A 23,472-nucleotide genomic window follows, 5' to 3' on the forward strand; every position below is an offset into this window, starting at 1 on the left:
AGCAGGGTGAACAAGTTATAATAACAGCTGTGTTGTTACTCGTCTAAATATACAGAGGGCACATCAATCACTTTAACTGCAGCTGCGAGCCATGCTAACAGGAGGCAGTAGTCATTAGCTGAAGTATGAACATAGTGACTTATTGCAATTTAGTTTTGTTCTGCTGAGAATTTGGACAATAATAGCCAATTAACATTGGGTCTTCTGAGTCAGAAACTCTGTTCCTCATTTTTCCAAGAAAGAGAAATTGATAGGAAACCACTGAGAAGCTATTCTGTGTGATCAACCACCATTAGTCCTGTTTCACCATACATAGAAGTGGTGAGTATTAGGCTATATTTTTTGCACTAAAATTAACAAGTACCTTAATACAAGTATTGGATATTGAAAGAGATAGTCCACCCAAAAATTTTCTAAACCTGTATGACTCATTTTACACAAATACGATTCATTACTATTTATTTAGTCAACATAGAATACAATTGTAATATTGGTATAGTTGGCCATAACATGAAAATAATGATCAGCTCATGAGGGCATCCCTTGGTTCTGTTCTGTGTAAATGAATTACTTTTGGGATGTAAATGTGATCCTATGTAAAAAATAAAAAAATAAAAAAATAAAAAGAATGATGATCAAGTTTGTCATAATTCTCATTCGCCCACCCATGGTAATCACTTCAAAATTTATCCTAAAAAATAAAGGAAAATGATCCCATTTATTACCCTAGGAATTAAATTGTTTTGGTTGAATAGCAGAGACATCAACAGGAGGTTCATTTAAAATTGAGTCGAAGTCACATGAGTAACATTAAGACTTAACAGCCTTGTTTGAGACAGCAGAAGGTGGTGTAATGATACTGACGCCTTGGGCAGACTGAGACCTTATCGATAGTCATTGATCTGAGATGGAAAAATTGAGGCTGGTTAGATTAATGACATAATTAATATGAATAACGAGTTGCCTTCGAGGGAATTTGGACCTTCTGAGTCTTTCAACATGCAGGTCATGTTTCTTCTGAGACCCTGACAAAAGGTCCACACACACTTGGGTCTATATATCTCTCATCTTAGGGAGCATGTGTAAAATCACAACTTCAGGCTCACAAAGAGCACAATGTACATTCTCAACCTGACCATTTGTATAAAGAGCTCTTTGATCTGTTCATCGTCCAACAGCCATATCTAACACAGCACCGCATATGAACTCTCTGTGGTCATTTTAACACAAAGACCCTTTAAAGCACAGTGAGCTGTGGTTGAAATATATGCACTGTTGCTGAAAATTCAACATTTCACTCTCAAAGAGGACAGAGAACAAAATAAAGAACGCAACAGAGACTGAAGGGGGCCGCAGGGTACCAGACAGAAGTCAGAAGCCAAAACAAAGTTCACAACGTTGGAAATAAACATACCTATGCAGCGGTCCGAGATTTGATTTGTCTGGAAATCACAGTGCGACTGAAGTTATTTTGCTTGTGGCTAGCAGAGGGCCAAAATACAGATCAGGACTCAGACAAGAAGTCAAATCCCTGTAATAACAGACACCTTTAGCACTGCGATGGATTCCTAGAGCTCTTGCCTGGCTGTTATTGTCAACATTTTACCAAGTATATTATTGTTTCTCACTGAGACCTTGGCTGAGAGGCATCTTGCACGGTTTATTTACCGTGATACAGAGTGTCAGCGGCAGTATAGTGGGTGTGCAGGTCGAATATGCGTGTGTATGAGTGTGAGAGAGAGAGAGAGCGAGAGCATGGTATGCTGTGCCAGTGCACATGTCTGCGCAGATAAATTCAAGGATTAGTGTGTTAGAGATGCACAGACTGACTGACAATCTCTCCTCCCTTCAGTGCCACTGTGAGACAACTGAGAACTCATTAACTCACTGCACTCACGGACCGAGAGTGAGAGAGAGAGTGAATTGAGACAAAAATGAACATGATGGCGTAGAAATAGAAAAAGCAAATATGGCGTATTAGCAGCAAGGCCGTGAGCGATAGAGGCAGTGAGAGTGAGGGGGGTTGAGGCCAAAAACAGAAAAGGCTAACGGTGAACAGCAGAGGCTGGAGGAAGAGGAGGTGTGGAAGAGAAGGATGAAGAAAGGAGCGAGAGAGACAGAGAAAGTGGCTGTTGCCAGGGACAACAGCATAATAGAGAGCGATCCTCCTACACAACCTCTGCCTTATTTTACTCCTCCTCCACTGTGGATTGATTCTCTCTCCCTCCGTTTACCTGCCTCAAGTCATGTCTGCCGTGGACCTTGTCAGAGTCAACAATGCTTGATTGGCGTCGTTGTTAAAGGGACAGCTCACCCAAAATATAGCTGTCAATTACTCATCATCATTTTGTTGTTGTAGACATGATGTTCTCTCTTTTGTTAAACACAAAACATGTTAGGCAGGATGATCGTGCTTCTCTTTTCCATTCAATGAAAAGTAATGGTGACCAGTGACAGTCAAGTTCTATATACATTTTTTTTTTTAAAGCACTGTAAAGTATTATAAAACAAGTTTATTCCTTGATTCTTGGCATTGTTGTGTATTGATTTACCATATTTGAATATGAGATTTGAGAGCTGTTCAAACAAAACTAAGAGACCTTGTGAAAAAGATGTACACTTTAGCATACTTTTAGAAAGAGTATTTATTACAACAATAATTTACTTTAAAAGAACATGCTTAAGCATGGACTGAATGTAATGACACTTAAATGCATGTTAATTGCAAATACATGAAAATGCATTAGTTTAAATTTCTATTAAATGCAATTTGATGAACTTTAGAATGCGTTTTGTATGTAATTTCGTAATTATTGTCTTTGAAATATATGGTTAAAGTGGTTATGGTTAAATTATTCATTTTATTTCTGCTGAATGTACTGACAAGCATTTATGGAAAAATAAGATATACTTTAAAGTAATTTCTATTGAAACTTGTCATATATTTAAATATATCTGTAAATACACGTTTTGTAATGATGATGTTGCAATTTAGTACTTTTAAAATATATGAACTTTATCACATAACGCACCACAGTTAAATTATACTAAATACTTTACATGTGCTCAAGTCATCAAAATAAGTGTACTTTGATGCATCAAAAAATATTACAATATGATTTAAAATGTACTTTAAAGTATTAAAAAATGTGACATTATTACAAAGTGCACTTTTTATTTAATTGTGTTAAATAATATAGTCATGAAAGTGTACTCTCTTTAAGTGCACTTAACTGCACAAGTACTTAGTGCTTATAGTAAAGGTGCAGACAACATTAAGGTTGGCAATCGATTCCAATTCTGTTCAGGAATCGGAAATTATAAAATATTGTTATAAAATTAAAATGCATATTCCTCTTATCAATTATCAATGTGCACTTTAATGCATTTTAATATGACTTGAAACCATTCAAGCGCAAGAAGACCCAAGCGCTGACTTCTGTGCTGCGCACACATCCAAAACGTGTGCACAGAAAAGTGATTTTAAATCATTCAAGAGCAAGAAGACTCACGCGCTGATTTCTGTACTGTACACACATCCAAAACGTGCGCACAGACAGCCGCCTCTCATACTGAATAGTGCACGATACTGGCCCTGTCCCAAATGGCACACTTCATAATGCACTTACAGTCTTGTGGACTTAAAATGGCTGCCGTGTCTTTATTTCAGTCGTGTCTTTGTTCAGTTGTATTTATTTGTGCGATTGCTAATTTGTTTCTTTGTTAATTATTACTGAGTATTTACTTGTCTTTAATAATGCTTGAAATGTATATTAGTTAGGCTAGTTGTTTTTGCTATATGGTATTTTTAAACTAAAGACAAAAGTTGTAAGTGTTCCTTAGCCTGTTGATTTTTGTTCATGGTTTTCAGCTAATATGAAATGTTTTGCAATAAGAATTAGAATAAATGTGGACATCTAAGGTTTTTTATTACCTTATTGATATTGAATTTGGGAATCAAAATCGATAAGCAGAATCGGAATCGTTAAAATTGAAATGATACCCAACCCAAGACAGCATAGGAAATTCATTAGCTCATATGAATTATGGGGAAAATAAAAGGACAACGTAAAAAATGTCTACAGATAAATAAACGAGGAATTAATTAAAAAACAAAATATAGCATATAGAACTAAATTAAATGGCTTATCAGAGCATTGAATCTCCTTCAATACTCTGACCTATTTATGTCTAATGTATTTATTTGAAATAATTATTTATTATCTGTCAGTGTGGGTAAATCTGGAAACCATTTTTGAATTTGTTCGCAAAATCTTTACCCTTTCACATAGGACTAAAATAAAACTAAATAAAATTAAAAATAAACAGGATGTGAATGAACATTACTTGAATGAAGTCAATGACCATAAAGAAGTACTCAGATATACACAGATAAGTCTCTGTCTTTCTTTCTTTTCTCATTCCACATCCATCTCCGGTCTCTCTCCTCTGAATCTTTACATCTCCTCTGACTCTGCTCACGGTTGCCTGACTCATTGATTTGGGTGTGTGATTGATGGAAAGATCTGCCCCATCATTCCTCTCTCTCCCACCTTCCCTCTCCAATACCAATACCAGAACTTTTGCTTGTTAAATTACAGCAGCTACCAGTCAGCCAATGCACTGATATCCTCCGGCTCATTCCACCACTCTTATCCCTCATTCTGTCTCTGCAAAATATTCCAATGGTCCTCTGTCTCTTATCTCTCTCGCCTTTCTGGAATGAGTCTGGAGATTTGATTTGTAACTGTATTATGTTGATTGTGTTACTTGGTTCTGTTTTGTCAACACATTCTAACTCTCAACTTGTCACGTTGACGCTTTTTAGAGCACGAGGTACCACTTTGTCGTCATTTTTTTGACGTGCAGGGTATATCATACACAGGCGATGGGCAAAGGAATTTTATTGTCAAAATGAAATTAGATATATTGGGGTGTAATTTTGCCATTATGACCATTTGCCATTTTGCCACCAATTTGCCATTGCCATGTTTGAGCATATAACCCAACCTCTACCCCTAAACCCATTTGTGTATAATATAAAATAAACACAGATATCACTACAGTCACAATTTATTCATAAAATACAAATATTCTGTGTTCTGAGGCCAAGCAATTGATTTGTGTGAGGAAAAGACCCAAAAGTGATCACGTCTCAAAAATTGCTGCCCGAAGAAGCGTTGATTGAGAAATAGCATTGGCTCTCGTGTGTCTCGTGACCTATTGCGTCATTCTAATGTCCATGTGTATCTTTTGAATGAGATATGGCTATTATGACTATATTCAGTGATTAAGTAAGTTTCACTTTGTTCTTCATAAAGTTATTGTATGGCTTCAGAAGACTTGGAATGCAACATGGGTTGTTTGTAATACTTTTATATAGTTTTTTTGCCTGTTATGTGTTTTGTATTGTTGAGAAGTGGGTTTAAATATTTATACAAATCAATTTTACTTTTAAAAATGCAAAGAATGAAATGCACCTTGATCTTCCCATAAGGCAAAAAAACTGAACACAATGGAGTACCCTGCATGTCGAAAACTTACTCTAAAGTGCTACTGTGCGTTAAAAAGTGACGCAGAGGGGGTCTTGACCAAGCATCAATATGTGACAAGTTGGGAGTGAGAACGTACTGGTTTTGTACCACATTTGATTGTTTTTAAGGTATTTTTCGAGAACTCAGAGCAAGAACCCCATGACAGATATAGTACACAATGTAGTTCCAGATTTGCCTGTCAGCAGCACCTTAATGCCAAGTCTGCCACCTTTTTTATATTCAGGCTAATTAAGAAAACCAAGTGGGTTTTGCAGCACTGCAAACAACATTATTCAGAAGTTGCGCCAGCTCTTTAACTGTCTCTCTTTCTCCCATCATCTCTTATCTACAGCTCAGAGCGCATCGTTTCCCAGCCCCTGTTCCCTGCGACAAGTGGATTTCAACCAAGGCTTAAATACTGCAGCATCAGGACCGATTAAACTTGGCGTCTGCAGCCACAGACCTGGTACTGCGATCACACCTGATCTGCTGAACAAGAGGAAGACACTGCCACAGTCTCATTTTATAGTAGATAAACTGTGTAGCAGAGAAAACAGGTGAGTGCTAACTAGTCACACTATATTGATACTGTTTTAGGCCCTTTTTTGTGTATTGATTGTTTAACAGGCTCCAGATAAATTTCTGAAATGGTGCATATGAAAAACTATCTATATACAAATTCACTGCAAAAGCATTTGTTCCATCCGTTTGCTTTTTTTTTTTTTTTACAAGCATCAGACCTGCCCCAGGCTGACAGGCACTGTAGTTTGTGTTTTTGTAAATGATGATGGACCTGTCATGTCATTTCCACTCTCTTACACACATTCACACTATTTAGAGAGATATCTGCCCTCTTCTGTTTTAAATACAGGCACACAAGAAAGAAAATATTTTTCATTTGACTTGGTCTAGGAAGTATACAGTGGCTTTAAGAGTCCCACATATGATTTCTGCTCTCTTTAAAGGGGTCATGAATTGAGAAATATATATATATATATTTCTCAATATATATATATATATATATATATATATATATATATATATATATATATATATATTGACATATAAGAAGTATCCTGTAAGTTTCAGAACTTAAAACTTCCTTGTTAGTCCAAAAGCTTTTATTGAAACCAAGCTCAGAAAACAAATAGTTTCGGATTTTGTTACATTATTACGTCATAGTGTGACGTCACCTCTGCAGAAGAAGATCAACGCCTACTTCTACATCATTACCTCCACTGATTCGTTTATGTCATGTAGTAGTAAAAACGAGAGAGACGCAAACACAGGATTTCTCCAGCAACAGAACGATAGAGATGCCTCTGAGAATTACAAGAAGATTTGAAGTGCCAAGTTGTGGAAAAACAGTCTTTAAATTGCCATCCTAATGATCCTAACAGGAAAGCATGGATTAACTTTATTTTTAAGTTCAAGTCGGATCGCACAAGTTAAACTGTTCATTTGTTCACTTTTTTTTTAATACGGCGGATTAGTTTTTAAACAAGACACAGTTCGACGCAGGCTTTTCAGAGACGCTGAAAATAAAAGATGATGCATTGCCGACTATATTGGATCTGACAGTAATGTCGCAACACAAAACTATAATTGTGATTTGCTGTTCTTTCCTTTGCTTTGGTATTTATGGGGTTAATGCGTTGGATTATCGGAAGCAAGTAGAGAACGCCACTTTTATTGTTTTTTTAATCTAAGCCATTCGCTGTAATCCTGAATAAAAGCTTCAGTAGAGCGACATCATCTATTTTGTCATCAGGAAGACATTACACGTCTCATTTTATTTTAAAACACAACACTGCAAATGACAATGTAGGCCTATATGTTTTTCACTTTATCGAAAAGTATGAACGATGAATAGCCTAAAAAAACGACAGTCTGACAAACCATGTTACACTCATTCATAATTCTGTTTACACGAAACACACAAGTCAACCTTTATCATCCTTTGCCACAACCAAGACTTATAACGCATATATAATACTCTTAAATGTTTTATATTGTTGGCAAATGGTAGCAGAAATTGCAGTGTAAATAGCCTATCACAACTAAATTAGGATGTTTTTTTTATGTAAAAATCTTAACATTATAAGTGAACCTCAGAGAACATTGTAAAAGAAAAGAAAAATGCAGTTCATGACCCCTTTAACGGTAAAATGAAATGGCTAAATGGCCTTGCTCCCTCGAATGGTCCTGCTCACTCATGCTTACGGCAGTCAGCTCAATAGCATTGAGAGGCTTTTATGAGTCTAGACCACTGGAGCTCACCTTTGACCCTCTTTAACCCCTAAGTCCTAATGAAGACAGATCATTAATCACAGTCCCCAAATCACACACTGTGCTTTCTCATGTCCTTCTTAACAAAAACTTGCATAAATATAATGTATATCTTTTACTTTTTTCCTCATTTTGGTTTAATTTCATAATAAGTTGAGGGAAAGTTTCTGAAAGCCATAGAGTGCACCGACATTTTGGCTACCGAAAATACCGAAATGGTTTTGGAGGGCCAAAATCAGTGACCGAAACACGTTTAATTAGCGCTTCTTCGATGGCATGTTTTGACTGTGTTCTGTGTCTATTTCGTGCACACAATGGGGCTGTTTACACCTGGCCACTTCATGCGTTTTCTCAGATCGGATAGCTATCCGATCGTGAAAAGACCAGGTGTAAATGGCCTCCGAAACGCATTCGAGACGGATTTGAATCCGATCGCTCAAACCACTTCAGGAGGTGGTCTGGGCCGCATTCCTGACGAAACTGGACAAGTGTAAATGCATCTGGTTGTTGAAACCACATATGTAAATTGTACTCCTCCCAAATATGCTAAAAAAATAAACGTGTAAGAGCGTGTTATAGGCTATATGTAATGTTATAGCCAGATATGACGACGCTACTGGAACACGCATCACTCAGATGAGAAGCTGAGCATCTATTCATTAAGCCAACGTGCAAACTATCGCAAATCAAAGTGAAAGTAAGTCGTAGACGCTTAACACACAATCATCATCATTAAAAGTAAATTCTTAAGAAACGAAATTATCTTACCAGGGCTGTTGCCGCTCTCTTTTATTGCGGTCTTTGAAATTTTAGCTGATGATCAATAAAATGCAGCTCATATCTTTTGCTTTCGGTGACGTACACTCCATTAAATCTGCATATAGCGCGGGAATTGAAGATCGGATTTAAATCCGTTTCGCAAAAACACATTTATGTGACCAGGTGTAAATGGAATCGTTTTGATAAATCAGATAGCTATCCGATCTGAGAAAACACATGAAGTGGCCAGGTGTAAACAGCCCCAAAGTGGATAAGCTACAACAGTTAAACATGTCAGCTGTGTGGACACTAACTCTGGATTGACAATATTAATATCTCGATTTTAATCGGAAATGATATGGTTTCTTAACCATGACAGGGCAGTCATGGCCTAGTGGTTAGGGAGTTGAACTGGTAACCCAAAGGTTGCTGGTTCGATTCCAGAACCGGTGGGAAATGACTGAGGTGCCCTTGAGCAAGGCACCTAACCCCTAATCGCTCCCCGGGCGCCACACAAAGGCTGCCCGCTGCTCTGGGTGTGTGTATCCATGTTTGCAGTGTGTGTGTGTTAACTACTCACTACTCTGCTCCTAATGTGTGTGCATTAACTTGGATGGGTTAAATGCAGAGGTCAAATTCCAAGTATGGGTTACCATACTTGGCCATCATGTGTCACTTTCACTTTCACTTTCACTTTCACTTTCACTTCTTAAATCTAACTTCTTTTAGTCTGTGCTGTTTTCTGTTGATGTGCAGCGTGAACAAAACGTCACTAAACATTTGTAGTGCACCTGCCCTCAAATAATCACAAAAAAGCTTTGTTACTTTTAAAGTCCCCCTGAAGTCAATAGTTGAATGTAACTCTACACCCTTGCTTCATTTAGTATATGCGGTTCTATGAATATGCAAAGTAGTCCTGCCTCCACTCACTCATACATGGTCGTCTACAGGTCGATGTATCAGAATGGAAACGCCTTTAATGTATTGCTCTCTACAATGCTGGACACATAACGGTAGTTAATATGATTATCCTTTTGCTTGACTACATTATCAAACAGTTGATAATAATAATAATAATAATGTGTTATAGTGTTACACAAACCATGTTCCCATTAACCAGAGTCAGACAGCTGCCTCCTAAAAATCAGCATCCTTACAAATGCTTTGAACAACTCAGAACGTCAGTGAAAAAAGTCATATAGTTCATCAAAACATTATAATATATTTAATATAGATAATTCACCAGCTATATTTCTTTGCTAAATGTACATGATTTTTCATATCAACAAAAAAATATACCGGGATAACCCGGCTTCTCTTGACACTCCACTGCTTCAGAGAATAGTTGATATGCTAAAGCCCGCCCGCACGTTGATGTGATTGGTTAGTTTGTGACGTAAGATAAACCTTCAAAAAAAAAGTTCAGGTTTCCTGCCAAGTGCATCCTGAATTTCGGCCCAGAATCTTCATTTCAGTGCATCCCTACAGAAAGCACAAGGCAATCACTGAAAGCGAGACAGATAGTGAGGTTGTGTGGTTAGTGTGTAGATCCTGCTCCTGCCGATCGACTGTCCTGCACAGTTCATCTCCAACCCTAAGCAAACACACCTGAAGCAACCAATTAAGGTCTTTAGGATCACTTGAAAATTAAAGGCAGGTGTCTTCGATTAGGGTTGGAGATTTACTGTGCAGGACAGTCGATGGGCAGGAGCAGGATTGGGCACCCCTGGTGTAGATGGTGTGTGTTTAGAGACACAGGTGACCTTTTTATGTTTTTTAAGGGGCTGTGAGGGCTCATCTGCTGATCTTCCCTCTGGCTGGATCACTGCAGGGGGAAAACTCATATTGTGTGAGGTGTCTCTCCTTGCTTGGCACATGAGAGGTTAATGTGTGTATGTATGTGTGAAATGGCTATTCTGTAATGACTGCTGTGGCACTCTGTTGACAGTAAAGGTCGGTCATGTAGAGCACATTAAGCCAGGACCTTTAGGAAAGGCACAGAAACACACAGTGGGTGAGAAGGAGTGTGTGTGTGTGTGGTTATGTGTGTCATGTGAGTATATAGCGACTGTACTGTTGAGAAGAACATAATGGCTGCCTCTCCACCCACAGCGATTAACACAGGAACTCTGTTATTACTGCCTGACAACAGTGCTTAAGTGTGCTGTTTCCACCCCTGCTCTGCCCGACTCTTCTCACAAGGACAAGAGCTACCATTACATCCTTCTATCCATCCCTCCCTACTGGAACTAAGACAGGTTCCCATCAGGGGGAATTCAGACAGCAAGCTTTATTTGCATATACCATTTAAGTCAGCAAGGTTTTTATGAAAGTCTCTTATGCTCAAAAATACTTAATTTGATCAAAAATACAGTAAAACTGTAAAGTTGTAAAATATTATTACAATTTAGAATACCTGTGGCAAAACTGACATTTCAGCACCGTTACTCCAGCCTTCAATGTCAAATGATCACTCTAATATGCTGATTTGCTGCTCAAGAAGTGTTTATTATTATTATCAATGTTGAAGAATTTTTATAACACTTTTCTTCAGGATTCTTTGGTGAATAGAAAGTTCAGAAGAACAGTATTTATTTGAAATAGATATATATTGTGACATTATAAATGTATTTTGTCACTTTGCATCAATGTAATGCTTGCTGAATAAAATTATTAATAAAAAAAAAACTTTAAAACAGTAGTGTGTGTATATATCTATCATCATCATTTAAAGTATAAGTGCTGTTTTACACAAACCTCTTATTTTTAATAAAATAGTTTATTACTCTTATTACTGTATATTACTTTTTAGACACAATGGTCCTGTTTACACCTGGTATTAAGATGTGTTTTGGTTGATCCGATCACAAGTGGATGTTTGGAAGTTTGGTTTGAAGACAAAAAACGTACCAAGCACAATGTTCTCTCACCATTTTTGATTCACACACACGCCACTTTCGGCGTCGTCTTGAGGCTATCAGAGCAGAAATGTGTTTTTCCGTTGTCTCCGTTTGCGTTCATATGTAAATTGAATGAGGTTATTTTGTCCATTTGATCAAATGATCTGATCTGAAAAAGCCCATACATTAACTCGCCCATAGACCATCTCATAGAAGAAATCAGGACAGAAGTGGTTGAAAGTGGACAAAAGAGACAGATTAAAAGTCAAGTCAAGTCAAGTCAAGTTTATTTGTATAGCGCTTTTCACAATACAGATTGTATCAAAGCAGCTTCACAGTATTAAATTAAAATAATACAACAAAGTTTGTTTCAAGAGGAATTTATTGATTGATAAAATTAAATTAAATATCCCCAAAATATCCCCAACTGAGCAAGCCAAAGGCAACAGTGGCAAGGAACCGAAAAACTTCATCAAGTGACCTAATGGTGTCCTAAAACTCCATCAGGTGACCTAATGGAGAAAAAAAAACCTTGGGAGAACCCAGGCTCAGTCGGGGGCCAGTTCTCCTCTGGCATTTATGAGCTAGAGGCCGGATTGTAGTTTGAACTGTAGGATTATATGAATGCCTGGCTGAAGAGATGAGACTTTAATCTAGTTTTAAACTGGGAGAGCGAGTCTGAGCAACGAACAGTATCAGGAAGACTATTCCAGAGTTTTGGAGCCAAATGTGAAAATGCTCTCCCTCCTTTGGTGGTTCTGGATATCCTAGGTATGACCAAAAGCCTTGAATTTAGTGATCTTAAAGAGCGCGATGGATTATAGGGTGATAAAAGATCCGTTAAATAGACTGGAGCTAAGCCGTTTAGGGCTTTATAAGTCAGTAGCAATACCTTATAATTAATACGGAACTTTATAGGTAACCAATGCAGTGATGATAAAATCGGTGTTATATGATCATATTTTCTTGATCTAGTAAGAACTCTAGCGGCGGCATTTTGGACTAACTGCAGCTTGTTTATTGAGGATGCAGGACAACCAGCTAATAAAGCATTACAGTAATCCAGTCTCGAGGTCATGAATGCATGAACTAACTTTTCTGCATCAGAAACTGATAGCATATTACGTAGCTTAGCAATGTTTCTAAGGTGGAAAAATGCTGTTTTTGTAACATATGAAATATGATTTTCAAAAGACAGGTTGCAATCGAGTATAACACCCAGGTCTTTTACTGTAGAGGATAAAGTAACAGGACATCCTATGATGTTAAAGTTGTATTGTGCGAGGTTTTGTGGGCGGTTTTTTGAACCGATAAGTATTACCTCTGTCTTGTCTGGATTTAATAAAAGAAAATTACGGGTCATCCAATCTTTTATATCTTTAACACACTCTGTCAATTTGGAAAATTTTGCGTTTTCATCCGGCCGTGATGAAATATATATTTGAGTGTCATCAGCATAACAATGGAAACTAATTCCATGTTTCCTTATAATATTTCCAAGTGGCATCATATATATTGAAAATAACAGAGGGCCTAATACAGATCCCTGCGGCATTCCATAGTTTACTGGAGTTATGATCGATTTTTCTCCATTTAAATAGACAAAATGGTAGCGGTCAGATAGATATGATTTGAACCAGCTTAGTGCTTGTCCTTGAACACCAGTATAATTTTGTAGTCGATCTAAGAGTAATGTATGATCTATAGTATCGAACGCAGCACTAAGATCAAGTAAAACTAGTATTGAGATACAGCCTTGGTCAGAAGCTAAAAGTAAATCATTAAAACACCAGGTGTAAACCAGGATGTGTCTCCCTCGTCTCCTTTGTGATCTGATCGACTAAAACTCATCTTAAAACCAGATGTAAGCAGGGCCAATATTGCCAGTCTGTTTTGCTCTGCCAAAGAAAATAAGCAGAAAGGAAGTGGTGTTTCATTCCTTAATGAATCAGTTTTTGAATGAATTATTTGAAAAAAATGATTCACTAGATCACTTGATTTGTTTCTGAATGAATCAGTGTTTTTGAATGAATTGATTTAATGATTCACTGACTCAGTCATTAAGTGACATAAGAGTCCCAGTGCTTTTTGGATCAGAACTGACAGTTGTATAGAATACATTATAAAATAATTTTGTATAGAGATAAGGAGGCCTGTTTGTGTTGAAAAGAATAATTATTTAATTTAAATACTCAGGGCAGCACTATTTCAGCACAAGCAGCTCCCTATTAAACTGGTTAATGGTTGGTTAGTGAAAAAAACTAAGTTTGCACTGAACTGAATCAGTGAGGCAGCTGTTGAATGTAGTAAATCTGACCTTCTGTGTTTCTCTTTGTCTCGTCTCTCTATGGACTTCAAATCGGTTGCCTGAGCGCAATGAGTCTTTAAGAGGATTTTGATGTCGGACAGCATGACTTTTTATTTATCCAACAGGCTATACGCATGTGTGTAGATGAGTCATTTAGATGTGGACATGAGCAACATCTGTGATATTGTCTCTCAGTGGGGGTTAATGAGTGACACTGTGTATGGTGAAATGGTGTCTGCTAAATCATATTATGTCTCTCTCTGCGACCTGATCTGGTGGGCTCTATTATTGTAGAACAGAACATTATGGTGCACTTTGACCATCACTAATATTTGTTTGATCCTTCTGCTCTACAGGATATTCTCTGTAAAGTCTGGTGTGTGTGTGTGTGGGTGGGTGGGTGTGTGTTCAACCTGCTCTAAAATAATTGAGAAGTCAATCAGCTCTGGCATAATAGAAGAGAACAATCTATTGTGTTGCACAACTCTCAAAGACACATTTTCAATTAATCTTTCTCGTTCATGATTTACAGTTAATTATTTAATTACACAATGCTTTAGAAACAACATCTAACCTCATTCTGGTAAGTTGCTTTGGTTGGAAGATGCCTGACAATAAAATAAATGAAATGCAAGTGCAACTTATATTGTATTAGATTTTAGTCAAATTGCTTTCTGTTTTTATAAGATGTATTTATAGAGGAAGGATGTGCTCTCTCTTAAAAGACAGAAATAGAGAGTTCTAATGAAAGGATTGATCAGAGGCCCATCTCAAGCCATTGAGGTAGATGGAGTTTGTTTGTTACTTAGTTGCAGCTCTTGGTTTTTCGTTTCAGACTGTCGTAATGGCTCCACATTCTGTAGTCATGTTGAAAACAGACCCATGATTGTTCTCGGCTGATATCGGTACTCGTTCTGTATCTGCCAACTTTCAAGTTACATCAGTCTATGCATCTGTCTGCTGTCAGTTCATTTCAGGATAGTTCATATTCTATTTTCAAACTTTCTGTCTATTGTTCATTTCCCTTGCCTGCTGTTAATTAACTGTAAAAAAAAAAAATATATATATATATATATATTGGTGAGAAATAAAACAAGGCAAACATTAAAAACATTCAGACAGGTTAGTTGAGACAGCACTGGAAATGTTGCTTTAAAATTGTGTATTTTAATGTAGATTCAAAGTGATTCACATTTTTGGGACACACTTTAGATTAAGGTCCAATTCTCACTATTAACTAACTATTAACTATGACTTTTGACTCAATAAACTCCTAATTTCTGCTTATTAATAGTTAATAAGGTAGTTGTTAAGTTTAGGAATTGTCTAGGATTAAGGGATGTCGAATATAGTCATGCAGAATAAGGCATTAATATGTGCTTTATAAGTATTAATAAACAGTAATATGCATGCTAATAACAAGCAACTTTAATCGTGAGAATTGGACGTCAAACTATAAAGTGTTATCCATTTTTTGAATATCTGTAGATAAAAAAGCTTCAAATGCTGGAAAAAATATGTAATAGTTTTTACTTTGTGCTTGTGCGGAACGTGTACTGTCAAAAACGTATTGAGGTGTGTCAGTCTGGCGGTTTACACTCTGGTCACATGACCATGGATCAGATATTAGTTGAAGGGCCATATATGAAAGTGGACTGGAAATTGGATTTGAAAAGATTGGATTTTTGTGTTCACACTGCTCAAATATATTCAGGTTTATGTCGCATACGATTAAAAAATTGAATGTGGGTCACCAGTCAAATGAAAGCAGTTTATGTAATAAAGAAGATGCAGACCAGTTTGCTAGCTAGCTAGAGCCAGTTGGATGTGTGAGAATATAGCTTTCTTACACTCTGTCACAGAATCAGTCACAGTCAGACTGTCGATGTGTGTCCGTCTGTGGCTATTCAACATGTGTGACTGAGCTAGATCGTACCCAGAGAATCTTCTCCTGGTGCCATAATGGCCAACCGGTCACACAGAAATGAGCTGTGAGTACTGAAAGCAAGACTTGAGTCGTTCTGTTAAGTGTCTCATCAGAGGAGACTTTGAAATAACTGAAATCATTTGGTGAAATGATATGGAACTTTAATGCGGTAACTTTAGACCTGCCTGGAACTACTTTAGCCGTGCATTTCCCTGAAAATAATTACACATCTTAGAACGTTTGTCAACCAATCAAATTCAAGCATTCAACAGCCCCTTAGAATAATGCAACTGAATTTACAGCACGAAACATACAGCGCTGTGGCGAGCACGACGAGGTCGAGGGCCGTGTGAGGACGGCGCGAGGCCGGTGGCGTGATTGATAATGAGCGACACATGCGCAACGCAGCGGTCTCGCATCTCTCACGGAGGAGCGGAAGCATAAAAGGAGGAGCGACGACAGTGGTGAGCGAGAGAGGAACAGGCCTGGACTTATGTTGTGTTTTGTTTCTGTTTTATTGTGACAGCAGTCGTCCGTGAGAGATACGAGACCGGTGCGTCTCGCAGGTGTCGCTCATCAGCGTAATCACGCCACCGGCCTCGTGCCGCTCTCTCACGGCCCTCGGCCTCGTCCTGCTCGCCACAAGCGCGACAAGTGTAGTTCAGTTCCTGAATGAATCTAATAAGCTAGTTCTTATTAGACACAACTAATGATGATAATAATAATTTGTTACATTTACATAGCTCTTTTCTCTGCACTCAAAGCGCTTTACATATGGAAGGGGGGAATCTCCTCAACCACCACCAATGTGCAGCATCCACCTGGATGATGCGACGGCAGCCATACCTTCGCCAGAACGCCCACCACACACCAGCTTACTGGTGGAGAGGAGACAGTGATGAAGCCAATCAGTGTAGTTGTGAAAGTGAAAGTGAAAGTGACGGCCAAGTATGGTAACCCATACTTGGAATTTGACCTCTGCATTTAACCCAAGTTAATGCACACACATTAGGAGCAGAGTAGTGAGTAGTTAACACACACACACTGCAAACGTGGATGCACACACCCAGAGCAGCGGGCAGCCTTTTGTGTGGCGCCCGGGGAGCGATAAGGGGTTAGGTGCCTTGCTCAAGGGCACCTCAGTCATTTCCCACCGGCTCTGGAATCGAACCAGCAACCTTCGGGTTACCAGTTCAACTCCCTAACCACTAGGCCATGACTGCCCCAATTGTGTACAACTCACTGGCTGTTCATATTACATTAGTAATAGAAAATCATATTTCATATGTTACAAAAACAGCCTTTTTCCACCTTAGAAACATTGCTAAGCTACGTAATATGCTATCAGTTTCTGATGCAGAAAAGTTAGTTCATGCATTCATGACCTCGAGACTGGATTACTGTAATGCTTTATTAGCTGGTTGTCCTGCATCCTCAATAAACAAGCTACAGTTAGTCCAAAATGCCGCCGCTAGAGTTCTTACGAGATCAAGAAAATATGATCATATAACACCGATTTTATCATCACTGCATTGGTTACCTATAAAGCTCCGTATTAATTACAAGGTATTGCTACTGACTTATAAAGCCCTAAACGGCTTAGCTCCAGTCTATTTAACGGATCTTCTATCGCCCTATAATCCATCGCGCTCTTTAAGATCACTAAATTCAAGGCTTTTGGTCATACCTAGGATATCCAGAACCACCAAAGGAGGGAGGGCATTTTCACATTTGGCTCCAAAACTCTGGAATAGTCTTCCTGATACTGTTCGTTGCTCAGACTCGCTCTCCCAGTTTAAAACTAGATTAAAGTCTCATCTCTTCAGCCAGGCATTCATATAATCCTACAGTTCAAACTACAATCCGGCCTCTAGCTCATAAATGCCAGAGGAGAACTGGCCCCCGACTGAGCCTGGGTTCTCCCAAGGTTTTTTTTCTCCATTAGGTCACCTGATGGAGTTTTAGGACACCATTAGGTCACTTGATGGAGTTTTTCGGTTCCTTGCCACTGTTGCCTTTGGCTTGCTCAGTTGGGGGATATTTAATCTAATTTTATCAATCAATAAATTCCTCTTGAAACAAACTTTGTTGTATTATTTTAATTTAATACTGTGAAGCTGCTTTGATACAATCTGTATTGTGAAAAGCGCTATACAAATAAACTTGACTTGACTTGACTTGACTAGTGTAATTAAAAATACACATTATGCATTTTGTCAGTAGTGTTTTAGAAATGTTAATGAATAAAATATCTTATCACATTTTTTGGTTGGTTTAACCTCTTGCAGCTGTTTAGTCTGGTAACAGCCTGGGGTGACTCCCAATGTATATGTGTGATACTGTGTGCCATTCATGTATAAGTGTGAGTGAGGGTGGTTTTAGCTGGTGTTGCTGTTGGGGTGATGACATTAAAGTGGATGTTGTTGAACCGTGAGTCTGTGTGGTGTTATTTGCTGTAGTTAAGGACAATTATTGATTGCATTTTGTTGCCTATAACAAGACTGTGTAAACACACTGAAATAGGCTAATTGTTATTTGTTATTTACTTTTTAAAATCATCTCATGATTTGGCAAAAAACATGTTGTACATTTTTTAATAGTTCACGGTCAGATTTGTTTTGAAAGAAATTAATACTTTTATTCACCAATGATACATTTAATTGATCAAAAATAACATTTATAGCATTACAAAAGATTTATATTTCAAATAAATGCTCCTCTTTTAAAAATTTTATTTATCAAAGAAAAGTATACTGCCTACAGTTTCAACAAGAATATCAAGCAGCATTTGATCGCTTTGATCGCAGGAATAAATTATATTTCAAAATATATTAAAATAGAAAACTGTTTTTACTGTATTTGATCAAATATATGCAGCTTGCATAAAATACTTTAAAAAAAAATAAAACCTACCCCAAACTTTTGATTAGTAGTGTGTATATATTCATTAAAAGTACTAAAACATCATTTTGTTCAATTCTGATGTGGTGCATGTGTGTTGCTTTGATGTGTGTTCATCTCCATCCCCTGATGTGAAGTGTTGCAGCATGTGCTGTCTCTCTGTGTCGAGACTTAATCCGAGGCTTTGGTTTGAGCTACAAAGAACTGTCAGAAAAATAACATTAATTCTTTATCCTTCACATGTGTACCCTTTGTTCCTATATTGAATCCACAAGCAGATGGCCTTGCATTTAAGAAAGATTTTGATGGTGGGGGGACGACGTTATTATACACATGGCTCAGTGACGGAAATGCTAGTGTAAAAGCTCTCCCGAGAGTAGTGAATAGATCGCGAATCTGTGTGACAGACACGGTAAACAGCAGTTTCCGCTGTGATTGACGCTGTTGTGAAAGATGTTAGACACACTGATAAACATTGTAGGGCCAAAAGTCACTGAACATGTGCTTATAGACACTTATTTTGTAAATCAACAAGTCCTTAGAGACTGTATGACAAATAAAATGTGCAAACACACACATACTGTATCTTTTGAGGCGCATCTAAACTGAGCTGTTCACACTCTCAGCTGTTCCTCGTGGTAGGTGACAGGCTGCCAAAGAGGGAGGGTTTTGTAATTGAATCGAAATGACAGATTGCTGGAGAAGAGAAGGTCGAAAGGACCCAAAAGCCTGTATAAGGTTCTGGAGTAAATGATTGTGAGAGAAGAGTTTTGAAAGGATGTGTCAGTGTTCAATATCAGTATCAATACGGTCGTATTTACTAACAGGTGTGTCTCTGGAATTGCCCTGCACATATACAATAGCAGACTGGCGCAGATCGAACGCAGTCTGTATGAATGGGTAACCAAAGTCAATCCTCATCTCTCCATAGCCTCCAGTAATGGTTGTAACTGTAGTCACAGATAATGATAGTAAATATCAAGACTCTGAATTGTATCTTTAAGGGTTTTTTTCTTTTTTTTCTCTAAACTGTCTAGCATTTGTTCCACTCATGAACAGTTTGTGGTAAAAAAAACACCCATTTTTTCTGCCATGTTGTAAATGGTATATAATGATGGTGTGAATGTATGAAAATAGTATACTGGGCTTTTGTCATTTGTACATAGTCACCTGTAGGTATTCATATGGGCACACATTTAACTAAATTCACTCTTAAAATGCAGTTTTGATTTATCACAAGGTAAGTTACTTCTGTTATAGAATGCGTTTGTCAATTTTTACATAACTCAACTGTGTATGATTATATTTCAAATTGGACTGACAACCATATTGTGCTGCTATATGAGCATAGCCTAAAACAGCTATGCGCTTTCTTGTAATGGAGCACATAATGAACGATGTGTATTTTATGCAGCGTTATGAGGAGTTGTCTGCCATAGTTGCTGATCCAGAGCCCGTGTTTTAAAAATAGGCATGTGTTTACTAAGCCCTACAGTCTAACGTTCTCCATTAGTGCTGTATAGTTCATTTTACAGCGGCTGATTCACACACACACACACACACACACACACACACACACACACACACACACACACACACACACACACACACACACACACACACACACACACACACACACACACACACACACACACACACACACACACACACACACACTGTTTATTCTCTCCAAACATATTGAATGAGCACCCCATGCTAGATAGGCAGAGTGGGAGCCAGCCATTTTAACTTGGTTCAACATTTAAGGCCTAAAGTTGGGGCAATAACATGTTTTAAAGGGACACTCAGTAGTTTTTTTCTTTCTTTCTCTGTAACCCTCTTGTCAACATAATCAATAATCATGTTCTGTTTTCCAGGGAGAAAATGAATGTATTAAATGCATATATCTGCTAAAAACATAGAATACTGTTCAAAAGTTATGAGAACTTAAAGAGAAAATCTTTTTAAGTAAGATACAATTTTTATTTTATTTTATATATCCTATTCTCACCAAGACTGCATTTATTTGATCAAGAAAACAGTAAAATTGGGAAATATTATTACAATTTAAAGTAACCGTTTTCTATTTGAATATATTTTAAAATGTAATTTATTCCTGTGATGACAAAGCTGAATTTCCAGCATCATTACTCCAGTCTTCAGTGCCACATGATCCTTCAAAAATCATTCTAATATGAGGATTTGCTGCCCAAGAGACATTTCTGATTATTTTCAATGTTGAAAACAGTTGTGCTGCTTAATATTTTTGTGGAAACCAAGTTTGTTTTATTATTCTTTGATGTTCAAAAGAACAGCATTTTTTTGAAAAAGTAAACCTTTTTACATTACAAAAAAATATCTGTCACTTTAATTTAATTTAATATATCCTTACTGAATAAAATAGTCATTTCTTATGTTCACTAGCCAACATTTCGGTGCTCTTAATGGGACCAAATGTCAACTTGATCTGTAAATAATATGGTGTCTATCACCATACATTACAATATAATCTACTACAGCATGTCCTACATGTCAGAAGAAACTACTTTAAAAGTTAAATATGACAGACTCTGGTCTCTGGGTGAGAATATAATCTCTCATGATGAAGCCAGAGCGAGTCAGGTGAGCTGAGATCGTAGTGAGCACTGAGTTGGCAGAGCTGTAGCTGCACACTGAGACTGATATTGAGGTGAGAGCACTTGTGAGATGGAGAAAGAGACTGTCTTCCCATAGCTGAGGTGGTAATTAATATCAGGGTCTGGGAAGTGTGTTCTGGTGTTTCATTAAGAGCTCCAAACTCTGTCATGATTTCTGGCTGCCCTCTCTGATTTAAGGTCCCTTTATGAAGTGAAGGAGCAGAGAGCTTTTCTGCTTATTAATGGAGAGGATCTGGGGCTTGAAGGAGGTTGGTGGCTGTGTTGAGCTGTTGTTTCCGAGAGGACTGCACTACACAGGAGAGCATTTCTGTGCTCCCCATAGCTCTCGTGAAACAGCTTATTTTGCATGACCTCAACGCTCGACAAATGACTGTGCTGACTAATGGCTTCGGTGGACCTGTGAACCCTTGAGTCAAAACACAAGTGCACTGATGAGTCAGTAAATGTGGAATTGACTTTATCAAGCATGATGTGAATAAGAGAATTGGTAAATGAGAGAGAATTTTAGGATACTAAAAATTGTCATTAATTCACGGATCATTCAATCACTCTAATTCACATGAAATGTTTCTGTTGTTGATCATAATGTACACCAATGACTATCACTTAAAAAGACTCATAATTTGACCTCTGCCCTTTTCACTCTCACTTTTACAATGATGTATTACATCAAACAGCATGAGTCATACAGTACGAAACCCTGCCTGCTGTGACAACCTCTCGCTGTGATTCAAAGCACGTTACGTTATGGAGGTTTGTGTACTGTATGTGTAGAACGTTATTATTTGGATATTATAATCATTATGCCAGTCGTTTTTGTTAAATGGAAGGCAACGGATGCATAGCTGAATCCTGTGAGATGCTCTATAACAAGTAGATCACAACATTCAGTGTAAAGTCACTTAGCACCATTTGAACACCAGAAGTGTTGTGCCGTGACTAGATCTATTACACTATAATAAATCAACGCCACAAATTTAAATGTATACTGACTTGAAGAGTTAAAACATAATTTGCCTTTTTCTTTGCAAAGTCTGTTGCAATAAAACATCATTTATAAGCATAGTTTTGAAAATCAGGGTTGTGCTGCATTCAGAAATGAATCGTGAATGTTTTTAAATTCTAATTGTGATTGTGATTATGATTCATTTTTACACCAAAGGAGTCCATTTTCACAATCACACCTAGCGGCCCAGAGGCCGACCTTGAGTGAGAGAAAGAGAACCTAAAAGAACCCCGATGAATCCTACAAAATCTAAACAGGTTTGCCAAGTCATACATTTCCAAATAAGAAGATTTAAATAGGGATCTCATTACTCTGCATCCTCTGATTCATCATACACAGACAGACTCACACTCGCACACACACACACACACACACACACACACACAAGCTTTTCAGGTCATGGTACACCTCCACATCCTCTGTCTTTCCTGCGTATCTGCAAATACTCTCAGCTGTCAGCTCATTTTCAGTGCTTTATGCAGCACAATTTAATACAGTCAACAAATGTCATTTGTTCGTCACAGAACCTCATAGTTTGTAGTACTGCTTAAATATTTTTGTGGTGTGTTGTGGTTGATATGTTTCTGTAAACTGCGATGCAACCAAAGCTAAGATATTGTAATGTACATTTGTCCCTCATGCCCTCATTAAAGAAGAATAAGGCTGATTTCATGAGAATCGAGAGTGTGGAGAGAGAGAGATAAAGACAGGGATGGAAAGAAAAGTGAGCCACAAGCAGCCATAAACAGCTTGACAAAGCATGAAATATTCATCCCAGATGAACATAGACATCCTAAGGCATGAACTTTAGTACCCTCTCATCTTCAGCACATTTCCACGAGCGGGTTTGGTGACTTTCCTGCTTTTTTCCTCCTTTTTGGCTGAGTGATTTCAGCATTGTTTTTCAGTTGTTTCTGGATTATTTTGTACGCGCTCTGATCTGATTATAGCAAAGATAGGTCAGCTTACATAATCGCACAGTTCGCTACATAAAAAAAAAACTCTCCTCCACGTATCACACACACAACATACAGTTTACACTATACACGTCCGTCCATAATAAAGACTGTTCATATTTCCTGTCTGATGTGACAGATAGCAAACAGCATTTGATGTGAATAATCCACTAATGTATGATCTTCATAAATCTCCTTTGAAAACTAGACATATATGGTCACTCCAGGTCCAGAA

General features: G+C 37.8%; 1 protein-coding gene across 3 annotated transcripts in view; it reads left to right on the forward strand.

Annotated features, from left to right (window-relative positions):
• The window catches only part of elfn2b (extracellular leucine-rich repeat and fibronectin type III domain containing 2b), a 101,225-nt gene that overhangs the window by 24,679 nt on the left and 53,074 nt on the right, over window positions 1–23,472 (forward strand). For all 3 annotated transcript variants that reach the window (XR_014197753.1, XM_082138606.1, XM_082138605.1), the window contains exon 2: window positions 5,887–6,091. The gene's annotated coding sequence lies outside the window, so the exon portion shown is untranslated. The remainder of the gene's footprint in view (window positions 1–5,886; window positions 6,092–23,472) is intronic.

The sequence above is a fragment of the Leuciscus leuciscus genome (genome assembly GCF_965113295.1).
Source record: "Leuciscus leuciscus genome assembly, chromosome: 1".
Classification (NCBI taxonomy): Eukaryota; Metazoa; Chordata; class Actinopteri; order Cypriniformes; family Leuciscidae; genus Leuciscus; species Leuciscus leuciscus.